Source organism: Pseudopipra pipra, chromosome 9 (genome assembly GCF_036250125.1).
Source record: "Pseudopipra pipra isolate bDixPip1 chromosome 9, bDixPip1.hap1, whole genome shotgun sequence".
In the NCBI taxonomy this organism is placed as follows: Eukaryota; Metazoa; Chordata; class Aves; order Passeriformes; family Pipridae; genus Pseudopipra; species Pseudopipra pipra.
Window position 1 is genome coordinate 3,376,388 of NC_087557.1, and position 25,156 is coordinate 3,401,543.

Here is a 25,156-nt window from a genome sequence, read left to right on the forward strand (position 1 = left end):
CTGCTCCCTTCTGGGTCCATATGTGACACCCTGGTCTGGTGATGCCTGAACTCCCAGCTCCTGATGGCGGTTTCTGGCTACTAAAACTGAGCTGTTCCATCCCTCCTTATGTGATTTGAGTTGTGGCAGGTGAGTATTTGGTAGCCTGGCCCCTTAAGCACTAAGATTTGATATCTGTTGGAGATGGCCTCGGCTGCCCTGCTGCCAGGACAGCCCCATCCTCCGGGAGCCCCTGCCCGTGAAAAGTCATCACATTCTGCACTTCACACCATATATTTATTCACACTCAGCTATGAAATAAATCCCCCCTCAGCAGACCTGCATGTTGCAGAAGGGTTTATTTCATCCTTACATGGTGTCTCTGGGAGTTAGAGCAGTTTTACCAGGGAGAGCTGGGGGCAGAGGCTGGGATATCTCCTGCTTCTGATCTCACTGGCAACCCCATTTGCCACTAAGGATGCTCCTGGGCCATCACTCCTCCCCTGTGCCTGGGGAGGGATTAAATTTCTAAAGAAAGATTTTGGGATGGGGCCAGACCTTTCCAAGATGCTGCCCTTCAGTGCTAGAGCTCTGCACTGTGTTTCCAAGCCCCATGATGGCCACTTTCCCTGCCCTGGTGGCTCCCAGAGCTCCACCTGAGGTGCTCGGGAGCCGTAAAGGAGAAATTAACTGTAATTATGGAGCATTGCAGGGCATAAATATCCTCTAAATCCTCTTTAATTACCTGGTAGCACTTAATTACATGGCAACTAGAATGTAAGCACAAAAATAAATATGATTTCAGTTTTATCTTCAGCAGGGGCACTGATAATTAATTTTGGAGGGTACTGTAGGACCTGCACGGTGTGGACTGTGCTAAAACAGTATTGCAGCAGTGCTGCTGCCCCGGACGGACAAACCTCCCTTCTTCTCCCTCCCCAGCAGCCACGACTTTATCACACCTTCCCATTCCCCCCTCGGCATCATGCCTCTGTCTGTATGTCTGTCTAATCACAGGCAGGGACTTGTGGATGTCAGGGTAAGGCAGGACCGCTCAGTGCCATATCCACTGATCCTCCTGCCCGGAGAAAACCAGGTGTGAGAGCCTCCATGGTTCACTCATCCCACCCCAATTACGCTGTGACCCCACAGCCCGTAACCAGCCGGCAGGATCGGGATCACTCTCAGCCGTGGGCATGAGGCTTTTTTCCCTGTTTGCTCCCAGCACTCAGCCCAGGCACCGGCAGCAAGTCCTCACGCTCATCTGGCTGGGGCTGGGCTGTCATGTTGCATTAGAGTCGGCGAGTCAACCCAGACCTCCTCGGGGCTGAGCCGAAGAGGATGCAAACAGCCCGGCCTGGGATGTTCCACCACCAAAATGCTGCCTCCCATCACCCCCAGCACACATGGAACACAAGGCTTGATGAGGAGGAGGGAGGGTACGATTAAGTGCAAAGTCACGTTGAAGAAATTGGATGCACCTTAACCTCTGTCACCCCGTATAATCACCCCGACCACATTTAAATGGGGAACGGTGCTGTGGACCAGCAGAGGAAAATCACTGCTACTACCCTGGCTTTTTTTCCAACCATAATTAGTATATTGCAGCATTTTTGCCTGGGAACCCTGAGCAGAAGCGCCCAGGAACTCAGTTTGCTTTCTGTAAAAGCAGAACCAGCTGCTGAAGTCAAATGAGCACAATTTTTTTAACTCGCTTTCTGGTTTGCTGCGTCATTTATACCCTAACACAGAGTTAGGGGGGTGGAAAAGAAACGCTCATCTGGTGAGTTTTTGCATTAATTTTCCCCCAGATGTGTAATTTTACACCACAGAGATGAAGCAGAGCTGATGTGATCAGGGTTGTGCGTGCTGTGACTTTCCCCCACCTGCTTTATAACCCCCCCATACTGGAAACAAGTCAGATTTTCCTTCTTTTCTAATATAGTTCTCAAGCTAAACAGCACGTTATGGCTGATTTACACACATATGCAACCTGGCAGGTAGTAGCAGTGTTTGCGCTGTTTGAACCCTCCAATAATTGATATTTTCTACTTGCTTTACCATTGTTATTTCCCTGGAATATTCAGAGCAGCAGCAAATACTCGTGGAACAGATTTGAGGCTGGAGCAAAGCTGCCACGGTGGAGCTGGCTGTTGTTAGAGGATGATTTTCCTTGGGCAAAGCTTGTCCCAGGTCACTTTTTGGGACCTGCAGTTGCTCCTGAAGAGGGGAACAGCCTCGGGTCAGTGACCTCAAGAAGCCTGCAAAGATTTTCTATCATGTCCCATTGGAAAGACATCCAAAGAGAGCATGAGGAAGCCAGAGCAGAGAAATGAATCGTAGTCCTGCTGCAGAGACTTCATTTGATAAATAATGTATATAGAGTTTGCAGTAATAACTGCTTTTTTCCAACCCTGGCAGCCGGGCTGGGTTTGACACATCCAGGATGTATTCCTCCTTCCAGGTGGTGAGACAGGCTCTGTTGTGTCAGATAGGTTAATCTGGGGCTTTTCTCATTGCTGATGAGCCACCTGTGTGTGTGTGGAGGGGAGGTGGCGTTCCTGGGCACCACAGGAGGAAAGAGATGCGCTGGGGGGGCAGGGTTTAGGAAATCTCCCGAGATTAACACATGCCACGGACATATGGATGAGAGGGAACGTATAGCCCTGGGTCTGCACGTGAGTATCATCACTCCCCACACCAGGATGCTGCTCCCTGACCTGCCTGCCAGACCTGGTCCAGTCTGATGCTGGAGATGTGGCTTCCCCATTCCCGGACCAAGTCCCTCATCCCTTCCCTAAAATCTCTTTTTTTGGCTTCAAGCATGCCTCCCAAAGAGCACATGGCATTGCCCACAGGTGAGCTTCCACAGGAAAGATGGGATCTTGGAAGTGACCAGCTAGATCACCCCTGGTTATCCCTGCAAGTGCTCGAGCAATGATTATCCTTTGCAATCCCAAGCTGCTGTTACAACAGCCTGAAATATTCCCATCACTTTCCATTCCCAGTTTTCCATCCCTTTTGACCCTAACAGCCACCACAGTGGGGCAACCCAACCTATTCTGACCTCTCCAGACATGGAGATGGTAAAATGGGAGCTGAAAGTGGGCCTCTTTTGGAAGCCAAAAAATGGGGAGAGAAATATCCTCCTGCCTCTGTCCATTTTTGGGCTCCTGAAGAAGGGCGAGGGGGGATAGGGGAGGAGAGAGGACCACCCCTGAGCCTTGGAGACCCTGGTGACTCAAAGATCTCTTAACCAGTCCAGCCCCAGGTAACGAGAGGGGCTCACAGGTGTAGGACAGAGCTGGTCTGGGCTTTTAGGATGGGGATCCTGCCCAATAAATTTGGACTGCTTCCCACACACCTGAAACAGAACAAATGGGAGAGTGTTCAGAGAGTTTTCATCCAGAGGGACCTGGACAAGGTCGAGGAGTGGGCCCGTGGGAACCTCATGAGGTCCAACATGGTCAAGAGCAAGGTCCTGTGCCTGGGTTGGGGCAACCCCTGGTATCAACACAAGCTGGAGGAAGAACAGATAGAGAGCAGCCCTGAGAAGTAATTCTTGGAGGTACTGGAGGATGAAAGGCTGGACATGAGCTGACAATGTGTGTTCACAGCCCAGAGAGCCACTCCCACCCTGGGTGCATCACCAGCAGCGTGGACAGCAGGCCAGGGAGGCGATGCCCCCCTCTACTCTCATGAGACCCCACCCCTGGAGTGCTGTGTCCATCCTCAGGGTCCTCAGCACAAGAAAGATGTGAACCTCTTGGAGCAGGTCCAGAGGAGGCCATGAAGAAGCTCCAAGGGCTGGAGCACCTCTGCCATGGAAACAGGCTGAGGGAGCTGGGGGTGTTCAGCCTGGAGAAGAGAAGGCTTTGGGGAGACCTCAGAGCACCTCCTAGTACCCAATGGGGCTCAAGAGAGCTGGAGAGGAGCTTTGGACAAGGGACAGAGTGACAGGACAAGGGGGAATGGCTTCAAACTGCAAGAGCAATTTCCTGTGAAATGTTGAAATCACAGCCTAAGGAATACTACCACATCACAGCCTAAGGAATACTACCACGGGCTGGTGGAAGTTCACTTCTGTGCAGTGGTGCCAGTTTGATTTTCCACTCTAGACAGATATTTAGGAATCCAAAGTCCTCTTACTTCAGTGGGAATATCTATGCAGTACTTTTCTGCCCCAAAGTCCAAAATACTCTATTAAAATGCTCATGAGAAAAGAAAACAGAAGCCCAGTGAGAGACCCCTCAGACGTGCTTGGCTGGATGGGTGACAGGGACAACTCCACTGCCCAAACTGTGGGAAATAATTAATTGTACAGCCTGGGCTGAAATTTGTGTGGGTTCTCTTACTATCTTGGCTGGCCTTGCCCACACCTAATGTGGTGTTTGGCTGGTCTCTAGGAGATACAACTGAGCTGTTATGTCTCTGATATCTCATCTGCTTTTAGAAGTGCAGTAAGCGGAAAAAAATGTCCTTTCAACACAAGCCTTGGCTGGAAGATCAATGGCAGCTTCACATGTATTTTTGTCCAGTATTCAGTTTTGTAGGGTTTTGGGGGGGGAAACCTGTTACTTTTTGTGCAGCACATGGACATGAGGAGGAGCTCTGCTGTCAGGTTCTGGGCTTTTATCACAAATTGCCTCCCCAACCCAAGCCACTGGGGCTAAAACCACATAGCCAGGGGCAGGCGGTGAGCCAGGACTGCCTGTACTTATCTCAGACCTTCTCCTGCCCAAGGAGATGGACATCCTAAAGCCAGTTGGTGTTTAGCCTCTGGTATCCTGGTGTGCCTCACAGAGGGGCTTTCACTCATTACTGCTTATGCAGTGTCACAAGATGTTCCAACAGAAGTTTTTCTGATTGCAAGCCATTATAATAATTTTTGTATATGATTATGTTTCCTGGCAGGGGATCCAGTCTGCCAGGCACACGCCTGCTCTGGAGAAAACAAAAAAAAACCAGTTATTTTGAAATTCCACCTTCTTCACCCTGGGCTTCTTTCTGAAGCTGCTGCAGATGTGGCAGGTGAGATGGGTGATTGGAGGGGTGGTACCAGCCACAGCTAATTGGGCTGGTGGATCAACTCCTTTGAGCCCTCGTGGCTCTGCTCATTTCTGTGCTCATTTATTTTAGCTGAGATCAGGCCAGGAGTGGGGGGGGGTTGTGGTAGAGGGTTTTATGATGCTCTGGACAGGCAGGAGATGTGGGTAAGAAGGAGAAAAAAGGGAGCTGGGTGTTTTTGAGAGGAGCATCCCAAGTTTGATGTGGTGCACATGTGAAGTTGCCTTTGATACTGAGCAGAAGAAGTGCTCAGCAGTGCTACTTCTCTCTTGTTCCAGGGTGTGCATTAACATGCTGCTGGCCTGCTGCCTTCCTGGGAGTCTTGGAGGAGGAAATGCATCAATCTGCTGTGACCTGGATCCTGTGCTCTGGGGTTCAGGTGTCCTGCTCGTGTTGATTTTCTGCCATGTCTCATTTTCCACAATGCTGTGCCATGTGCCCTCTTCTGTATCTCACATTTATATAAAATACCAGCATATATATATGTGTTCCATTTTTCTGATGTGTGGTGGGCCCCTGGCCTATGTAAAGCTGGCATGGTAGAAGGGACATAGCAGTTAATCATAAGGAAAGTTCCATATTTGGAGAAGATTCAAATATTGTCTTAAATCTTTGCACCCTGAGAAGAATGACATTTAAAATCCAAAATCCAGCCTTAAGCTCCTCACAGCTGCCTGTCAAGCATGGATGGGAGAAGGTGGGGTGGGAAGGTCTCATCACATCACCTGTCTCCCCACTACATGTTCCCCCATAAGTGGTTTTGAGGGGCACTTGGTTCATGCCAGGACTTCATGGTGTGCCCAGCTGTTGCTCTGCCTCTGAGCTGCTTTTGTATCTCCTCTGAGCTGTTCCTGCAGCTCTGAGCATGCCACTGCCTGTCACCAGCTTTTCCTGCCCCTCCTGGGTGACCTGAGAGCCTTCTTACCCCTCAAACAGGGGTGCTTTGGAGCATACAGAGTTTGACATGGTCTAAACAAAATTTGGAGGAACAGCTGAATGCAGTGAGATGCTTTTTGTTTGCCAAACTCAGGAGGAATAACTGTCAAGAGGCAACAGGGCTGTCCCCAGCTGGGGTTGCTGGAAATACTGGAAACTTCTGCCCAGAGCAAATTAGGCAAACACAATCCTCATGGCCTGGGGCTTCTTCTGGGTGTTGTGCCTGGATTATTGCCCTGGGAAATGGTGAGTGTGGCTGTTAAAGCTGGAAGGGGGATTTGTTCCAGCTAGAATCAGTGCATCTGGATGGGGAGAAACTCCTGGACACTGAGAACAGGGAACTGCTTCCCCTGAGCTGCCATGTTCCCTCTCCTGATTTAAAACCCAGTCAGCAGCTCAACAGAACTCTGTTTTTCCTTGCTGGATATCATTTTTTGCATCTTCACTACGCTTAAACCACAGGATTAATACTTCTGTACATGACTATAAACCTGATAGAGCCCCCACTGAAGCACCTGCCTTTCCAAGGAGCTTAAGTACTATTTTTTGAAAAGCACTCCAGTGACCTTTGGATTCCTGTGGAGCTCTTGAGTATGTGTGACCTGAGGCTTTGGTGGTAGGAATCCAATTCTGAAAAAGCCTGGAAACTGATCTATGGCTGTGTGAGATGCAGGAAGGCTATGGAGACACGGGAGAGATGATGGCTTGTTATCTAGAAGGGCTTCAACATTGGACCATATCCATGGGTGCACTCGTGGTGGGTCCATCCATCCCACAGCAGACATGGTCACGGTCTCACCAGGCACTTTCCACCACAGGAAAGTGCAAATTCATGTTGAGCTAAGGTTAAATATAAGGGGTTTTGTTAGTTTGAAGAGCCCAAAATGTTGAAGTAAAAAGTGTTGATGCTGATGGGATCCATCCATCCAACACTTGTGGTGGCTCTGCTGTGTTCACACAGCTCCAGCTCTTGGCTTCAGGTCTGTAGTTCTGGTCTTGTTAGCACAGGATTTTCATACAACCATAGAATGGTTTGGCTTGGAAGGGACCTTAAAGCTCATCTAATCCAACCCCCTGCCATGGGCAGGGATACTTTCCACTAGATCAGGTTGCTCTAAGCCCCTTTCACGCCTGACCTTGAATGTTTCCAGGGATGGAGCAGCCAGAGCTTCTCTGGGCCACCTGTGCCTCACCACCCTTATTGTAAAAAAAAAAAAAAAGTCTTCCTTATATCTAATCAAAGTTGGGGGTTTTTTTGGGGGGATAAGTGATGGAAGCTTGCCTGCATTTCATGTCAGCCTTCCTTGGCATGTTAAAAATTATTTTTTTTATTTGCTGTGACAGCGGGAGCATAAATCAAATCTTAAATAGCCACAAAAGTGTATTAGTTGTGGAAGTCCCTGCTTCCCGGGGCTGGGAGGCAGTACCATGGCTGCTGGAAGGGACCACCACATACTGCCAAATGCACAGAAAAACAGGACCTGAGACAAAGTAAGACATTGAGGGAGCAAATCTGCTCTGAGCAGCAGGTCTGTGAGCCCTGTGAGTGCTGTCAGTGGCAGTGGAGCATCCTGTGGGCACCGTTCCAGCTCCTGGCTCTGGTCCAGGTCTGCCTACTGGAGTAATGTGTTAGTTGGTGAAGGCAAATTGAGGCGTATCAAAACAGCTCACAAACTTGTATGTAGTTAAACTTTGTTTGGCTTTAGTTGAAAAATGGCCTTGAAGCCTGAATGTTTATTTTAAAGGAAATCTCTCAAGCCATGTTTCGGTATAACTTGGTTTCCTTGGTTTGCACTAAGGGGAGAGAGGAGAAATTACTTCAAAGCCAAATTCTGGTGGGTCTTGGTGCCCTGCTGCCAAAACTGGCTGGAGGGCTGACGCTCAGAAAGCAGAGTGACCTTTGAGGAGAGCCAGATGCTGCCTGTGAGCTGAGCTTGCCAGGGGAGAATAAATTACCAAATATACTGCTCTGGAGAGTGCGACGGAGCCTGCAAGGAGGCAGTGCCAGCACAAAAGCTGAGGGATGTGGGTGAGGATTTACAGTGTCGTGATCACAGCCTTATGCACCAGCTACCTGAGGCTTGGCATGGCCTTTTGGGTGCTTCCTTTGCTTAGTTTTTCTTTCCTCCCTAAAAACGAGGGAGGGAGATGGCATCAGTGGGAGCTCCCTCTCTGCTGTGGGAGGCAGATGCTGCTGCAGCTGCACACCCAGCATGAGTGTCTAGAGCTGTGCTTCCAACCTCCTGGGCTTTGCCATCTCCTCTCCCCTCAGTCCCAATGTCCCCTGGGGGGACTCTGAGACAGAGTTGAGGCTAAGAATACCTTTTTCCTCTCTAATTTTATTTTTAGACCCAGCCCTGATGGTGCAACATCAGAGCTGCTGCTGCTGCCCGAAGGCTGACTCAGACTGGGCTGATGCCCAGGTGAAAGAGCTCATGACTCCACTCCTGGTGTTTGTCTGCCATGGGGAATGATGTCACGGCCCTGGGCTCATCAGCAGGCTTGGGAGAGGACACCTCCTTCCCTAGCTGTGCATAGGGTACATCCCGGTGGGGACAGGCGCTCTGCAGTCCCTGTGTATCACTCATTCTGCACTAGGTGGGGGAAAATCACATTCCCTGAAGGCAGGGGTGGCCAAGGGCAGCAAGGATGCCTTGACCGCACCAAAACTAGCTTCTGTGGTGTCTCCACTCGGCTCAGACCCAGCACCTGCACCCCTGACCCCCCTGCTTGGGGCTGTAGGGTGGTCATGCTGATGGTGGGAGGGTGTCAGGACCTTGCTGCAGCATCTATTCTATGCTCCTAAGTAAGGAGGCTGCCAAGGAGCATCCCTTGGAGGAAGGGGTGTGTGGGGGTGACTGGGGGGGCTGCTCAGTTTAAATCTGACCAAGCAGCTCCAAGCAGAGATGTCAAACCCAGTAGCCAAGTGTCCCCCCCAACATGTGCCATCACACTGTCCCTTATGAGAAGACCTGCAAAGCTGCAAGACCTGGACAAGGCAGCCTGTTCTCTACAGGACTCCTCTCTGGATCAGAGAACCCCCTTTCTCTTCCTCCCTTTTTTGTCAGGGATACCAGTAAATTTTTACCCATTTCTTACTGACTGGGTGTTTTATAAAAAAAGTTGTATCTCTCACTACTTGGACACCACAGCAATGGCTGTGAAAACCCTTCTGTTAGTTTGTCTGGGAAACCCTGGACTGGAAACTGTACATTTGGGTTCAGCCCAAAGCTGGGCCCCAGTGAGACCCACGAGCTCCTTGGTTGTGACATACCTGATTTCTATTCCAAACTAAATGACCATGGATGCCAAGACTGGAGAGTCCAACTCTGCAATCCTTATTTAAACTAAGAATTAAGAAGAAACCATAACTTTGGGAAATGTATCTTGAGTTATGTTTCCTGGCTTTTTTTACCCCCTTGAAAGCAATAGAGCTTAATAGAAAATGGCTTTCTTGCAGGTTTTTGTGGATTATGCTCTATGAAAGGGCAAGAATAATTCTCCCTGCCATAAGAAAACCTGCATTCAGTGGTTAAAACCACTATTAGAAAGAGCATCCTGAGCTATTAAATCCTGCAGGTTTCAGGGTAACTCCCTTGGCTGCATTGCTATTGCATCTTGTAGGATTTTCCCACAGGGTACATACAGTTTCTCAGGGAGCTTGAACCATGTATACCAACACTCAGGCATCTACAAAATCCAAAAGAACATAATTTCTTCTCCTACATGACGGGGATTTTGTGTCCCTTCAGCAGCAGGAGCTGGTCCCATTGCTGCAGACACTCCAGTGCCTCTGGGTCCCAGCACAGCACCTCACCCACAAGCCTTGCACCCAAGCACACAAACTTGCCCCTCCTGGGTTACCTTGAGCCTGGAGGGGCTTTGGCTGATGCCTGGAGGCTCTGAAGACAAAAGAATTGAGTGAAAAGCAGGTGGCAGAGAGCAATAGCAGAGTTCAGCCTTTACTCTGTGGGGTTTCCCTTAACTAGGAAGGGAAGTCCTGCTCCGAGTTTCTCTCTGGCAGCCAGCATCAGGTCAGCCTCACTTTTTCCCGCCCCCAGCCATTGCTTTTGTTCTTTGTCTCTATCTTGCCATCCCTAAAGGGCAATCACAGCCACTCCTGCACAGGCTGGGGGGAGCCCTCAGCCCTGGGCGTTGCTCAGTGTGGACGAGATTGCTGCAGCACTCACGGGCCAGCTGAGCAGAGAGCTCTGTGGGAAAGCAGGCTCCAAACAGCTTAAATGCTTTATCCCAGGGCGGGTGGACAAGGCATTGATCCCTTCCAGCTCTCTGTCCCAGTGCCTTCCCACGAACTAACATAGATTTTGCATATTTTTTTCCTCTGTTCTGGCTTCTTTCATGTTTTTCTCCTATATCAGGCAGTGTAAGCAGCTCTATTTCAAAATAACCAGCAAATATCCTGATCCCCTGAAATCCTTGTGAAAACTCCTGGTGCTCTCTGTACTAGAGATAAGGGACATCTTCCCTGTACAAACCTCCCAAGCAGTATGTGAAAGCCAGCTGTTATGGTTTCTCTTCGGGGCTCCATTGCCTTCCTTGATTTCTATTGCATGACAGCGCTCGCAAAGCTCCCAACTTTTTATTTATCAGGGCTGGAGCCTCTGGTGATGACAAAAATGGGAGGTTTTTCTGCAAACTTCCCCAGGCAGCCACAGCTGGTTAGTCAGTAAGGGCTCTGTGCACAAGTTCATCCTGAAGTCGAGCAGAGCTTCTCTTCCAATTTCCCTTCCTATCCTTCACCCTCGTCCTATTTTCCCTCTGGGAGACCTGTTGTGTATTTTTTTTTTAATTCTCCCTGTATCTAGAAGAGTTTGATTTGGCAACCATCCAGGAGAGAAAGGACTTGCAATTGCTTTGTCCTTTGGCGAGTTGGGTTATTGTGACTTTATGGTTTGCTGTTGGGAAAGCGATTAAGAGGAAAAAGTCCTACCTGTGACTGAAAATGGACTTCTCATTATAAAAACTTCCCTGGGTTATCTCTGAGGCTGGTGCAATCTCCTGCATTCTTCCTTTTCCATTTTTTTCCCCACCTTTAGTATTTTTTTTTTTTTTTTAGCTCTTCTATTTATTTCCCAGGTCCTTTGCATTTGAAGGATACTTCTTCTCCCCTTCTGCTTGGACACGTGCAGATGGTACTTTGAAACCCCTTAAACCCTGTGTGCTAGAAACGCTTGGATACTTCCAGAGGCAGAATCCAAAGCTTTTGGAGAGCTCTGGGGTAAATGAGCTGAGAGGTGGCTGGTGCAGATGGGTTGGGGACCAGCAGAGCCAGAGACACTTAATATTTATGGGGTGTCCCCACTGTTTGGGATCCCCTTGATAAGGAAAGATCATGCCAACAGGCTGTCAAAGTAAGGAGGTGACACATATCCACAGGTGAACTGAAGAAATTCTAACAAATGGCAGGAAAAATTGAGGGGGGGAGGTCAGAAAAGGGATGAGAAATCAGAGGGTGATTGTTCCTGTAAACACATGGCTGAGCGTTGGCAAATAAAAAGGCTGATGTAAAAAAACCTTAGTACCTTTCTCAGACTAGGGCTTAAATAGCATTACAGGGATTTGGTGGGATGCACTTGTCCTGTAGGTGAGCAAGGGGCTGGGAACAGGCAACTTCACTGTGAACAGCTTAAAAGGGGTGAAACTGGTGGGACAGACCTCATGTGAGTTAGAAGGAGCAAGTGGGTGAACATGAGGGACTCCTAAAACCCAGAGTACCCAGCTTGGTGGTAAATGGCATCTTAAACTCCACCATCAAGGGATACAGCAGGACAGGGCCGTTCAGTTCCCTGGGTGTGTTAGTGCAACACCTCCTTTCTAATGGTGATGAGAGCTACTGGAAAAGCTGCTCTTTTGGGCTTGATTTGGGCTAATAGAGCAGAACTGGCTGAAAAGAGTGGAGGGTAATTTCAGGGAGTAAGTAATGAAATAGCAGAGCCCAGAATGCCACGAGAAAGGCAGTGAGAACAGCAGAGTAAGGATAATGGGCTGCAAAAATCTCAGGGAATCAGTAGGTAGCATCTCTAGGGAAGGTAATCCAAGGGCTTGAGGAGTGCAGGGAAGTTGGCAATTACTTCAAGTGACTGCATTAGGGGCACCACAACAACCCATCTGGATGCACAGGAAAAAGAGGAAGATGATACAGAGACCCAATGGACCTCAGACATAAAGAAGAGCTGCAGAAAAGGGGACCTGATGCCAGAGACATGGAAACAGGGACAACGGAGCAGTGGCTGCACAGCTACGAGTTGGAGATGCAAAGGTGTGGAACAAGCTCCAGCGGGTTGTCCATTTTAAGGGTGGGCAAAACCCTTTTGTAAATGCATAGGAAGGAGGGGGGCTGAGGAAAGCCCCAGTATGTTGCTTAAATGAAGGAGGAAAAATAAGGGATTCACTATGGAATTCACTTCAGCCTTTCCTTGCACCCTGCTGTTTAGGACAGGGTGATTAAACTGGGCAGGAGCCCAACTTGGACAGGGGAGAGAAGACCTTCCAGGGTATTTAGAGCAGTCAGGTGTGCTAGTGTTGGCAGGACCTGCTGAGAAACCCCTTGGGCGTACTTCCAGAGCTAAACCAACCTTGGAAGTGTTCAGGGATTTTCCAACGCTGCAGGAGCCCAGGACGGGCTGCAGCGGGGCAACCCCAAGAGTTAGGGAGCAGTGCATGTTATTAAGCAATCAATCTGTAAGAACCTGAAGGATAATGAGGTTAGAATGTGACAACTGACATGGGTTTGTCAAGTGAAAGTCAAGTGAAATGAATGTAATTTTCTCCTCTGACAGGATAACTGGGCAGGTGGGTGGGGAGCAGTGGTGGATGGGAAGGAGCTTGGCTGGTGGTGTGGGGCAAGCAGCCTTGGAAGGGTTACCTGCTCTGCAGAAAGGCTTGGGGACATTGGGCTGAGCCTCAGGGGGAGGTGAAGAGCTGATCCATCGCACAGGAGTTAAAACAAACACCTCAGCACACGATGCCATTAGCTGCTTTCTGAATTTCCCCCCTGTGGTAATGCCTGTATTGCTACACCTTGATGTGCTCACTTGTGTGTGTGTCCCCATCCTGCAAGGACCAACTCTGCCCTTTCTAATTCCTCCTTCTGGTCATCAGCCTGTCCCAACCACCATCATCTCTGCTGCAGTGGCTCCTCATCCTCAGCCCTGTGGTGGGCTGTCCTCACCGGGGGCACGTGGCCATCACTAGCTGCTGCTCTCCCCCATCCCATCCTAGTCTCCTGGGTTCAATACTGAAGGGCAGCCCTGCCCTAAAAAGCAAACCTTTGCACGACTTGACCAGGTCATTTGTCACGGTGCTTTTTTTTTGTCTCCTCTGCCCTGTAGCTCGTGCTGCAGCACAGGATCCTCTTCCACCTTGCATCTCCAGGGACTGCGGTCCTGCCGTGCTCATGGCACGGCTGCATTTGTCATAAGGATTGACCCTTCAGTTATTATTAGCCTCATGGTCACCTCCAGCACCGCCTGTCATGATGAATCAGAAATAGAATCCTCTCTGCATCACAGTCCTCGTTAAACCGACCATCCCCTTCTACCTGCTGCAGTCTTGCCTCATTATAACTCCATTACCTTTAGCAACAACCCCATTACCATCCATTATCTTTCTTATCTCCTTTACAAGGCTGTTATTTGCGCCTCCTCCTTTACAGCCATCCCCTCCTCAATTACGATTCCATTATCTTTATTACCACCCCATTACAGTCATAATTATTCCCATTACAATTTTGAGATCTGCATCTCCATCCAGAAGAGTCGGTGTCTCCATCAGCCCCATCACCAGCCTCTCTTGCTCAGTGTTCCTCATTGCCTTCATCCACCTTCCCTGCACTTGTAACTACCCCCATACCAATGGTTCTATTCTAATTATTTTTCATTATGGTTTTATAGTCTTTTGCTGTTATTGCTTCCTTTATCAGCCGTTCTCCTCTCCCTGAAGTATCATAGTTGGAATGGGTACAGGGGTGGGAGCTGAGACTCAGGTCAGTGATATTATACTGATTTTCACCAGCCCTGAGCAGGTACTTACACCCCATCCCTGTCCTCCTTTGCAATTCCAGCACTTCATCTTCATTGCAGCCCTAATTACTGACGTTATCTTTCCGTTATCCTTCAGCTGATCTCCGTTGCAGCTTCCCTGGCTGGCATGATCACCTCCTCCAACCGGTGGTGCCCCTCCTCCTCCTGCCTCGGTGGAGGAGCATCTCCGACCCTTTGAGTTTTCCATACCTAGAGCTGGACAACGGCTCTAGGGACATTTTTTTTTTCTTTTAAATGAAAAGAGTATCTGTGTGATATTAGTAGAAGCGCTTTTCTTTCAAAGACTTATAAATTCTTAAGGTGCAGCCCAGAGCACTGCATCCCAGAGGAGCTGTGGAGTTCCTTCCCTGGGGATACTCAAAAGTCATCTGGACACGTTGTGACTAATGTGCTCCAGGAGTCCCTGCTCGAGCTGGGAGGTTGGACTAGCTGACCCCCAGTGCTCCCTCCTGACCTGAACCATCCTGTGATGCCCTTGGTGTTGCTCTCCCTGTAGTTCCAGCTGCGTGCCCACCCCAGGCTCTGCCAGACCTGCCTGCGCTGCCCCCACACCACTGTCATCTTCCATAAGCCACCCTGGGAACTCGGGGGCAGCCCTTGGAAGCTTTTTCATCAGCAGTAAGAGGAGAAAAAAAAGGCTTCTTGGCTGGCACAGGGTGGGTTGCACCCTTTAAGGTGCCGTGGAGGAGTAGGGTACCCTGCTATCCCCTATATATACTCGGCTATCCCGTATATAGCCCTGGTGCAGCCGAGGGCAAGTGCCCTGCCAGCGGGTCTGGTGCCCACACTCCTCCAGAGGACAGTGAGAGATTGGAGTGGTTACAGAGAGTGTCACAAAACTCCCCAAGGATGGGGAAACTGCCGGCTCTAGAGAGCTCGGGCTGCTTAGTTTATCACAAAGATTGAGAGGTGACTTCATGGCTTCCTATAAGAACTGTCAAGGCAGGGAAATACTAAAGAAGGTACTAAAGAGCCCTTTAGGGCGGGGAAAGGCAGCACGGGAGCGATGGCCGGGAGCTGAGGCAGGCAAATTTGGATGAGCGATGCACCGTGTGGGGTTTAAGTGAGAGCGATGCCCATCTCCAGGAGACTGCGAGGGGGGTGTGATATTCCTTACATCCCTAAACCTAGCAGAGGGGCCGGGCTGGTGGCAGCTTGCAGGTAATTAGCAGCTCTGGTGTAAGAGGGGATGTAGGTCGTGTCGGAACGCCCCCGGGTTATTTCCCACAATCGATAAACTTCGTAAATAATGCATCCCCCAGGGGGAAAACCCGCTGCTGCCTTGCGCTTATCAGATTTTGTACTCGTTTGGCTTAGCAACGCCAAGAGGGAATAGAGCTCAGAGGGAAAAACAGGGGCTATAAATGAGTACGGGGATGTGTAGGGTGGCCCCGGCACAGCCAGGGAGCTGTGCAGCCCCCGCCGAGATGCCACTGGGGAGCCCCGGGAGGGGAAAGCTAATTAAAAGCTAATGAAGGGGGGTGAGCTGCCATGCAGGGGCAGAAAACAGCTCCCAGCACCACACTGTGACCCCCCTGCAAAACTTGGGGGAGTTTTTCCTAATTCTGGCTTGGTTAAACGCTACCGAAGAAAGGGAGATGAAGCAGTTAGCATCTCTCTCCTATTATTTGTTTGCTTTGCTGCTTGCAAGGGCACTTGACAGAGCTGAGATTGGTGCAAACCACGGGGCAGTGCCCTCCCTGAGGGAGGGATAGCTGGCACTCTTGCTCTGCCACTCCCACAGGGATTTGGGGAGAACGTTTAAACGCTCACTGATGCCCTCTCCACACCTCGGAGAGGGCCTGGGGGAAGGCTGAATGTAAGACAGGGTGGCAGGAAACTTAAGCCCTTTTGGGGTCAAGGAGAAGGATTTGACAGAAGAATTGAGAAGCAGCACCAGGATGGAAACTGGTGCTTTTGGGTTTAATCTGTAGCCACAAGTTTAATTCATCTTAAAAAGAATAGCCTGGGGTTGCCTGAGAGCAGAGGGAGAGCTGCTTGCCTGCCACGACCTGCCACCTGTACTCTGGGGTTTAAAGTAAATAAAAGCAAGGAGCTGGCAGGAAACAGGCAGCGTGGTGGAAAACACCTTTGGGATTAAAACAGCCCCCTCAGTGGGTTTGTGCTGCCCAGGCTGCTCACTGCACAGCCGGGAGGTTTAGTAAATTAAAAGAAAACAAGGTTTCCTCGTTGTAAAACACAGAGTTATGAGGGGCAGTGGAGCACAGAGGTTCTTATGAGCTTCAAGGAGACGGAAATTTTTGGCCAGGTCAGTAAATAATCCCAGGGTTGAAGCGGGGTAGCACCGTTTTCCACAGAGCCCCTTATAAGGGGCTGATCCCGCTGCTTGGCAGCCAACGTTCCCTATCAGTGGGTGATTTCCATCCTGCACGGACAACCTTGGACTGCAAATAATCCATCACCTCCTGGCTGGGACCCGGACTGGGCAGAATGGCTTTTATCACCCCCTCGTTGCAAACCAGTTGCAAAGGGGAGCTGGGGGGCGGCAGTTCTCCAGGAGGGAGGTGCTGGGCCGTGCTTAGGAGCAAGCACGCTGCAAACTGCCGGGCTGAGAAGGGAGTGCCTTGGGGAGTCTTTAACTGCAGCTCAATTACATTAGTGATACACCAGCCGAGGGGATAATTTACTGTCTCCAGACAGATGCTTTTACTCCTTGCAACGAGACAAACCCAAAAGCCAGCACGGCCCCATGCAGGTGCCGCCCGCGCTGGGGACTCGCTGGTCCCCGAGCATCTCCAACGGGTCAAGAGCTGCTGATCTTTCCTTGCAAAGCATCAGCCCCAGGGGCTTTGCTGACAAGTGTTTTTCCATGTGTGCCTGGCCCAGGATTACCCGTGTAGAGCCCTACCGGTAGGAGTAAATTAATATTTGCTCAGCTGCTCTGGAGGGGTTGGGTTTACTCCCTGCTGCCCCGGGGAGGATGTTTTTTTGAGGTGGGATGGATGCTCGCCGGTCTCCACCAGCTGGAAAGCTTTGCTCTGGAGCTTGGCTGCTGGATCATTGAGTTGTTTCATGGTTTAAATTTCAAGTTTTGTGGGGCTGGCACCATCTCCTGGTCTAATTTTGCCCCTAAACCACCACAGCAAACCTCAGCAACCGCCCCAGGGACTTAACCTTGCTCACCTCTGGGAGATGCTGAACTGGGAGCAGTGTTGCATTGCAAGGGCAAACAGGAGCCAGCACATCCCCATCGAGGTATGTCTCCACCTCCAAAAAAATCCCAGCTTTCCCAGGCTCATGTGGCTGGGGCTTGTTAAAGCTTTCCATCCCCCCCCAGGGCTGCTCTGGGAGCTGGAGCCCAGATGGTCTGAACAGATTACTGCAGCCTCCTGGGCTATCCATCCCAGGCACTTTGGCAGGCCTGAATTTCCTCCAAATGACAAAAATAAATAAAATCTCTCAGCATTAAATGCTGGGAAGCCCATGAAAAAGCTGTGTACACAATGAAAACAAATATATGGTTAAATAACCTCTCTAATAGTATTTCTATAAAATGCCTCTCTAAATAATGCCAAGTGAGAGGCTCACTCCGTCCTGATTAACCTCAGTTGGGGAAGATTGTCTGCATCAAATCATTACCATCAGCCGATTAAAAATGAATTAAACTGAACGGAAAACAATTCCCCAAACGTCCCTTCTCCTTTCCAATTCGGGGGCAAAATAAAAATGGCATTAAACCCTAAATGCTCCAGAGCAAACGCAGCACTGAAGTCACCCCAGCCTGAGGATGAAGCAGGTGATGGGGACCTGGGATAGGGTGGGATGGAATTGGATGGGGTGGGGTGGAGTGGGGAGGAATGGACTGCTTGACCGTGGTCACCCCATGAAGAGGCACCAGGACCAGGTGTAAGGGTCATAAGGCATAAAGGGGATGCTGATAAGGATTGATTAAAACAATCCAAGCCATCCAGTCCCTTGCCGCTTGAACAGACCCCTTTTTTTGGACTCAGCTAAAGTGACTTTTTAACATCACTCACTTATTTTTGTTTTATTTTTAGAAATCCCAGCAGACCCTTGGGGTCAATATATCCAAAGGAAAGTGCGAAGTCACGAATCTCATGTGTTGGCTGGATAAATCCATTCCAACAGGAACATGTTGCAGCACTGAAAGCCAACAGGAGATGCTCTTTCACGGAGCAAATTCCCATCCCAGTGTGTTTCCAGAGAAAACATTCCCAGCAGCATCACTGGTGAGCACTGAGGAGAGGGAGATAGTGGGCAAATCCTGTATTTGGTACTCTGCACCAGCACCCTCCTTTCCAAATGGAGCAATCTCCCAGGGAAAGCACCCAAGTAATGGAAAGGCCTCAGATATTCCTTCTTTGACTTATTTTTTAGTCATTCCCATTTTCTCAATAACTTTCTCAAAACCTGCATAGCAATTGTTGGGTCCCATCAGAATCCAGCAGGTGCTCCGAGGTCCTCTCCGACTTGGCATTGAACAAGAGTCATCCTAAGCTGGAACAAATAAGGAGAAAGATCCCAAAACTTTGGATGTGAGGGGGTGCATCCCCTGCACCCTGAAGTTGTGCTGGAGACACTGTTGCAGTGTCCCCATGGTCCCCTACAAGAGCCAGAGAGTTTCAGATCTCAGGACAGGCCTCCTGGCAAGATCCACATCCCCAACACTTCTTGGACCCAAACCCACATGTTATGAATGACTAACTCTAATTCCTAAGAGGAGTATATCATCCAGATTATTTTACTTTTTGGCCTTCACTGAGTGTCTGTGACATAATAAAGAAGAATAATTGACAACCAAAGAGACCTGCCATCCTGACACTTTACCGACAGCCTATTTTGAGACACCAGAACTGCAACTCAGTGGTTCTAGAAGTTGTAAAAACTGCTGTAAAAACCAGTCTCTGTCCAAGCAGTTGTAAAAACTTGTCTCCAATAATGAGGGGGCACGACTGCTGCTGGGTTCCTTGGCATGTGGGTGTCCCTGGGACGAGGTGATTGTGCCCCATCTCCACAGCATCTAACCCCATGGGATGCATGGGAACCCAGTGGCTGTTGGGGAGGACAAAGCAGCACCAGGGTGGGCTTTTTGTCCACCCCAGCCATGCTGTAAAGAGAGCATTTAATCCCCTTGCTAGTGACAGAGAGGGGAGTTAGCCAAGAGCAAAGCTGGGCACAGTGAGGGCTTGCTCCTCCGTGAGATGTCAAAAATGCCTCTGGAGAGGGGCAGAGCAAAAAGCACAAAATCTCCCTTATCCACAGCTTTCCAACACCAGGACATCCCAGCATCTTCCCCACAGTGCTGGCACCTTCAAACCTGCAGAAATCTCCCACTCTCAGTGTTAACAGGAGCAGTGTGCATGCTGTGCATGCATGCATATATATTCTGGAGCACCCTTTTGGGGTGCAAGGCCATGCAATTAGTAGCACAGCCCTGCCAGGGGCTCATTAAGGGCCAGGGAAGGCAGCGTGAGGCTGCAGCCAGGAATTAGCACCGAGGTGCCACTCACTTTGTTTCAAAGAGCTCTTTCGACTCGGGCCATAAAATTAATGTCTGAGCAGATAGCTGGGAAAATAAGAGGCTCTATAAAGCAACTTGGTGCTTGGCAGGGGAATTGAGATGAGTTGCATTTGGGAGACGCTGGGGTCTGATTGTATTTCTCTCCCCTCTGGAGATGCTGAGTGCCCTGGCACAGCAGGTCCCACATTGTCATCCCTCCACCTCCCACCCCCAGCTCTCCCTGACCCTCAGCTCCCCACTACTGCTCTCCTTCTGCTTCTTATTAATCCATCTGGCTTTTTTTGTCTCGGTTCCTCCATCCCTTGCACATTTGTCCAGCCCTCCAGACACTCAGTCCTTGCTTTATTCTCTGTCTCTTGGGCCCAGCCTCTACCTTTTGCTCCTGGTTAGAGCCTTACCTATTTATATGCTTAACCTTTGCCTCTCTTTCCTCTGTCTCTTTAATCCACACATCGATCTCGTTTATGGCCTCCATCACTCATTACCTGTGAGCTAATGCTGTCCCATCTCTGTGCCCTCTCTCCTAAGCCATCCTCAGCTCTGGCTCCTCCACACCCCAAGTTGTGGTGGCAGAAGACATTTTGGCACATGAGCATGAGGTGCAGGAACTCAGCATCCCCCCACCAAGGATGCTGTCCCTTCCCTGACACATTTTTTGCCCCATTTTGAGGGCTAGGCTTTGCCTTGTGCATGGGCATGAAGAAACCTGCAGTGGACAAACATGTGTGGGGTACCCAACCTCCTGCATCCCTTCACCTGTGGATGCTGGAGATCTGAGCACCCTGCAGAGGACAGTAGCTCTGGGGACAAAGCTCATTTCGGTGATGCTCTGAGGTTGGTACCCAGGGCAGCTTTCCCAAGCTTCCTGGCAGCTCAAATTCAAGCCTGGAGGATCATCAGCTAATGATCATCAGCTCAATGCATTGCCCCGTTGCTGCACCCAGCTGGCTGCTCTGGCACCCCAGCTCCACGCCTTTCCTTGCCCTCCCACCCCGTCACTGCATCCCATAAAGTTGCCTCATGGAGTCCAGCCTGTAATTTTTCCGCCTCCTCTCCCTCCCCAGGTGGTGGGAATTTTCCTCTTGCTGATTCACGCCTCCGTCGCGTCACACTTTTTTTTAGCGCTGACGCTGCTGCGCTCACCCCAGGGAGAGGCTGAAACCCCAAGCTGCTGCCTCGGGGACTGGCCCTCTGCCAGCCACGTGCTGCCAACTCAGCCCAAAGCCTGCACCTGTGCTAAGCAAACCCAAACCTCTCCCACTGCCGGGGTCAAACAAGGGAAATTTCAGGGGTTCATTTTCTCCCCGCTGCCCCAATCCCAACCCTGTGCTCCCAGCTGAGTCCCCATGCTGGGAATGGCACACCTCCAGCTCCAAAACAAAAGCTTTTTTTAGTATAAAAATCCTCTGGCTCTTCTATCTGAGCCATTAAGGTGGCATGAAAAGGTGGAGGGCCCATGGTGCATCCCTGGTGGGCTGGAGCATTTGCAGCCCTGGAAGAGTTTTGGGAAAGACAAGCATCCAGATCCCCCCACAGACACCTTTTTGGGAGGTCCAACAGCTGGATTGGGTGTACACCTCTGCTGATTTCTCCTTGAGACAGTAATTGCTGGGGATTTCCCCCTCCCCTCTGTTTGTTCCCACCTCCCTCCATCCATCCATGCTCCAGATAGATCCATCTCCTATGGAGGGGTCTCTTGCCCAGCAGGACCAGCATCCCATACCACAGCAGGCACTTTCAATGAGCTTTTCCATTTATTTTCTATCCTGGGAGCTGTCTTTTATTTTTTGCTCCTGAAAAGGCTCAGGAAGCATCCTCCCACACAAGCCCCCTCCTTCCCAAAACCCCACGAATTTCAGCATCCCTGCCAACCCCTTGCCTGGCAGTAATCCTGCTTCTCACCAGCGGGGTATAGCAGGACCACGCAATGCCTGGGAATTCCAAGCAATCCAAGAAATTCCCACTCGGCAAAGGGATGCAATGGCCCTTGTGAACAGCTCAGGAGTGTCACTGCCTGCCCAGCTCCGGCAAGGTCCCTGAAGGATGTTTCTCCAAATCCTGCATCATGGAGGAATGACTGCTGGGCACCTGGTTCCTCGCAGGATGGGGATGAGGCAGCAGCCTGAGGGCAGCCTCCCACTCCTGGACAGGGAAGGTGGGATGCATCCCATTCCTGCCTTGCCCTGGAATGGTGACAGTGGCACATCCCTGCAGCCAAAGCCCCTGGCTCAGTGCCTGTGCTTCAGCTTCCCTAAGCAGGATGAGGAATAAACTGAATAAGGAATTCCTTAAATAGACCTTAAATTAAATTCTTCACTTTGGAATTTCTCCTTCCTGGCTGGGGGGGCTCCGAGGTGCACCCACACAATCAGGGCGCCCTCGTGAGGTGAAATGAGTCTGGAAGGTCTCAGCCACACTGGGGTGCTTCTGGTGGCAAATGCTGCCTGTCCCCTGCCTGCACACTCCACCCGGGATGGGAAAATCCCACTGAGCTGCCTTGGGGCCAGCACAGCTCTGTGTCTCCCGTGGCCATCCCGGAGGACGTCTCCCCTCTCTCCTGTCATCCCGGTGAGTCCAGAGGATAATTAGCGAGTAACAAGCCCTACAGTCACAAAGTCAGGGTGGCTTTAGCTCTTCCGCGGTGCAAATTACAGGGAAATGGGGATTTTGGCATTCAGCTGCATCACCATCATTAGGCATAATCGCGAGTTGCCCCTAACAGGGCTGAGGCTTCGGGCTGCAGGGAGGAAGGCTGGGGAATGCGAATACAGTAATTAGTGGGTAATTGCCAAATAAGGAGGGGTGAACGCTGCTGGCCGGTGATGCAGCAGGGTGGCACTTGTAGTCGTGGGCGTGGGACACCATGGGGCATTTTTGATATCAAATACACCATAAATACATCATAAATGGAAGATTTTGTGTTGTTTCCCCCCTTCTTTGCATTAAAACATTTATTTCCAAGTGACCAGGAGGAAAAAAGGAAAGGAAGAGAAGGGTGGTACCCACAAGCAGTTTGCAGTGCCTCTGCCAGGCTGAACCCAGGGCTGGGGCAGCCACAGCTCCTGGGGAGAGCAAAGGGCCCAGAGCTTTGCCCTCTGCAAGGCCAGAAGACCCCTTGGGGTGTCGCTTGTCCCATCACCCACCGAGCCCTAGGGAGCCCCCCAGCTCAGAATGGAGCCCAAGCCAGCACTGAACTGCACTGATGCCTCTGATCTCATTTGGAGTGAAGGCTTTAATCAAGGTCAAGTGATGAGGAATGAGTTGCTGTAGCTGTCTTCAGGATTTGGGAGGAAATACCCCCAAAAGGCTGGTTTTTTCACCCCAATTTGATTTTTAGCTTAATAACGATGGCTGGTGTTCCCTCCTGAGCCTGCTCTGTTAGAGTCCACAGCATCCCAGACATCCCACCCTCAGATGCAGGACTTATCCCTGGATGGCTGACAGAGTCTGGGCACAGCCACGTCAGTGGCTTAGTGGGATTTGAGGGAGGATTAGACACCAAAGGGGATAACAAGAGAGGATAAAAGCTTAGAGGGGATAAAAGACCCCAGCGCATCGGGGTGAGAGGCAAATACTAATTGCCTGGGGTCAGGAAGGCAGATTCCCTCCGGGAGGGTGGTTTATGGCTGTGGGTGGAATGCTGCTGGGGCTGGGCACACAGAAAAGCTGTGTGGCACGCAGCCTTTCCCTGGAAAGAAATCTGAGATTTTTCCCCATTTTGGGCAGACAGGTGTGGAGGTTCATGTGCAAAAAGTACTCAAAATGGAAAAGAAGTCTGAAGAAAGCATCTCCAGCTTGGCATTGGCTAGTGGACCAATTGGTACCCTGGAGATTTAAATCTGTTCTAATTCCCTTGGTGTCCTGTTTAATATGACCCCAGCATTGGTACTGAGCAGGTAATGATGAATCCCACTGGTTTCTGCAGCAAGGCATTCCCCAAATACACTTATTTTAGGAGGAAGGGAGCCCATGCTGGAGCGAATCTCATCTGCTCCTCCGTGCCATCTCCGCAGGTCCCATGCACACATCTTCCCTGGCAACAGCAGGAGCAGCCCAGACACAAGTAGAGGGATGTGCTGCATGCCCAAGCTCTCTCTGCCTCCAGGAGCCAATTTAGGGTCCCTCCCTCCTTGTCCTAACCGAGAGAGAACTGCCCCACTGGCTGGATAGAGTGGACTACGTGCCTGAATTCAAGGAGAGGTCTGTCTGCACTGGGCACAGTGGAACCCAAACTCCTGGAGGCTTGGAAATAAACCCCTCTGGTGCCAACCCACTGTGCTCAGCGGCCTCATGTCAAGCAGTGGCTTGTTCAAAGGCCATCAGGGCCAGGCTGCCATGGGCTGTTTGCCACAGCACAGGAGAGGGGTGTGTGCCAGCACCATCTGTGCGTGGTTCAGGGGGTCCCTTCTACCACACTGGTGGTGTGGGTGGGATCCTTCCCTGGGATGGTGACTCTTGGAGGTTCACACAAGACTGGGTGGCTTCAAATCAGCGCTGTGGGGTGAGGACCATCTCTGGGGAAGGAGGGCAGGTTCTCCTCTGCTCTGCAACATGGTCCCTGACTGCACATGGTGGTGGCATCACCACCCTGCCTCAAATCCCAATGAATGAGGGAGAAGAGCATGTCCCTGGTGCTGGGCCAGGGTTTGCAAATGCAAGGATCCTCATCCATGGGCTGCTGAACTGTCTCCTCAATTCCCCCTGAACCCAGGCTGCACAGGACCTGGGTGTGAGTGATCCTGCCAGTGGCACCACACAGACGTGCGGGATGCAGCGACGGCGCACACGTCCCCTCCTCCATCCTCCCATGGAAACCCGGGATAATGCCTTATTCTTCTCTGTGGCACAACCAGCTCCATCTCTGCTCTGCTTTACCCAGCCTGGGGCAGAGGAGAAGAGGTCCTCTCCCAGATCCCGAGTGATGCTCATCACAATCCTCATCCTGCTGCTTGCACAGGACCCACATGCACCAGGCCTGGGCGATGTTAGAAATCAGTTTTTCCCAGCTGGATCTTGCTCTGCCCTTGTGGGGTCCCGTATGAGGATTTCTCCTCTAGATAAGCTGTGATACAAAGGAGATGTGCAAGGGCAGGACTGAAAGACAGAACTGCTCCTACCTGGGAGCTGAAACATGGACTGAGGCTGAGAGACAGATAAGTGAGAGATCACCTGGGATTTAACAGGCAGTTTTAAGACCAGATGTAAAACCCAAGCCCTCGCTATTTAGAGTCATTAAATGTCCCCTGGTTCATTCTGCAAAGGGTAGGCACATTAACCTGCTGGCCTGGCTGCCCTGTGCTAACCACATCCTCATCACACCAATTCCCCTGACATTTGAAACTGCTCTTTTTTTCCAAACCTGCTGCCTACTCTCATTCCCAACCCAACATTCTGAGGCTGGGCATTTGCTTCTTGTCATTCCTGAGGATCTTATAGCATAAATGATGCTACGGAGGAAGAAGAAAAGATCTGTTATCAAAGCATCAGGGAGAAGCACGTCTCCATCATGGAGAGAGTAATTTCTGCTCCAGTTAATACCCTAAAACTGCAGGGAGAAGCCCTCCTTCGGGAATGAGGGGCAGGGCAGAGCATCACCCCTGCCAGGGCT

General features: G+C 50.6%; 1 protein-coding gene and 1 long non-coding RNA gene across 3 annotated transcripts in view; one reads left to right on the forward strand and one right to left on the reverse strand.

Annotated features, from left to right (window-relative positions):
- The window catches only part of TNR (tenascin R), a 73,751-nt gene that overhangs the window by 38,497 nt on the left and 10,098 nt on the right, over positions 1-25,156 (reverse strand). The window lies entirely within an intron of this gene.
- Positions 4,577-20,821, forward strand: LOC135418659 (uncharacterized). The gene is made up of 3 exons (XR_010432607.1): positions 4,577-5,010; positions 5,325-5,425; positions 18,065-20,821. It is a non-coding gene; the product is annotated as an uncharacterized LOC135418659 (long non-coding RNA).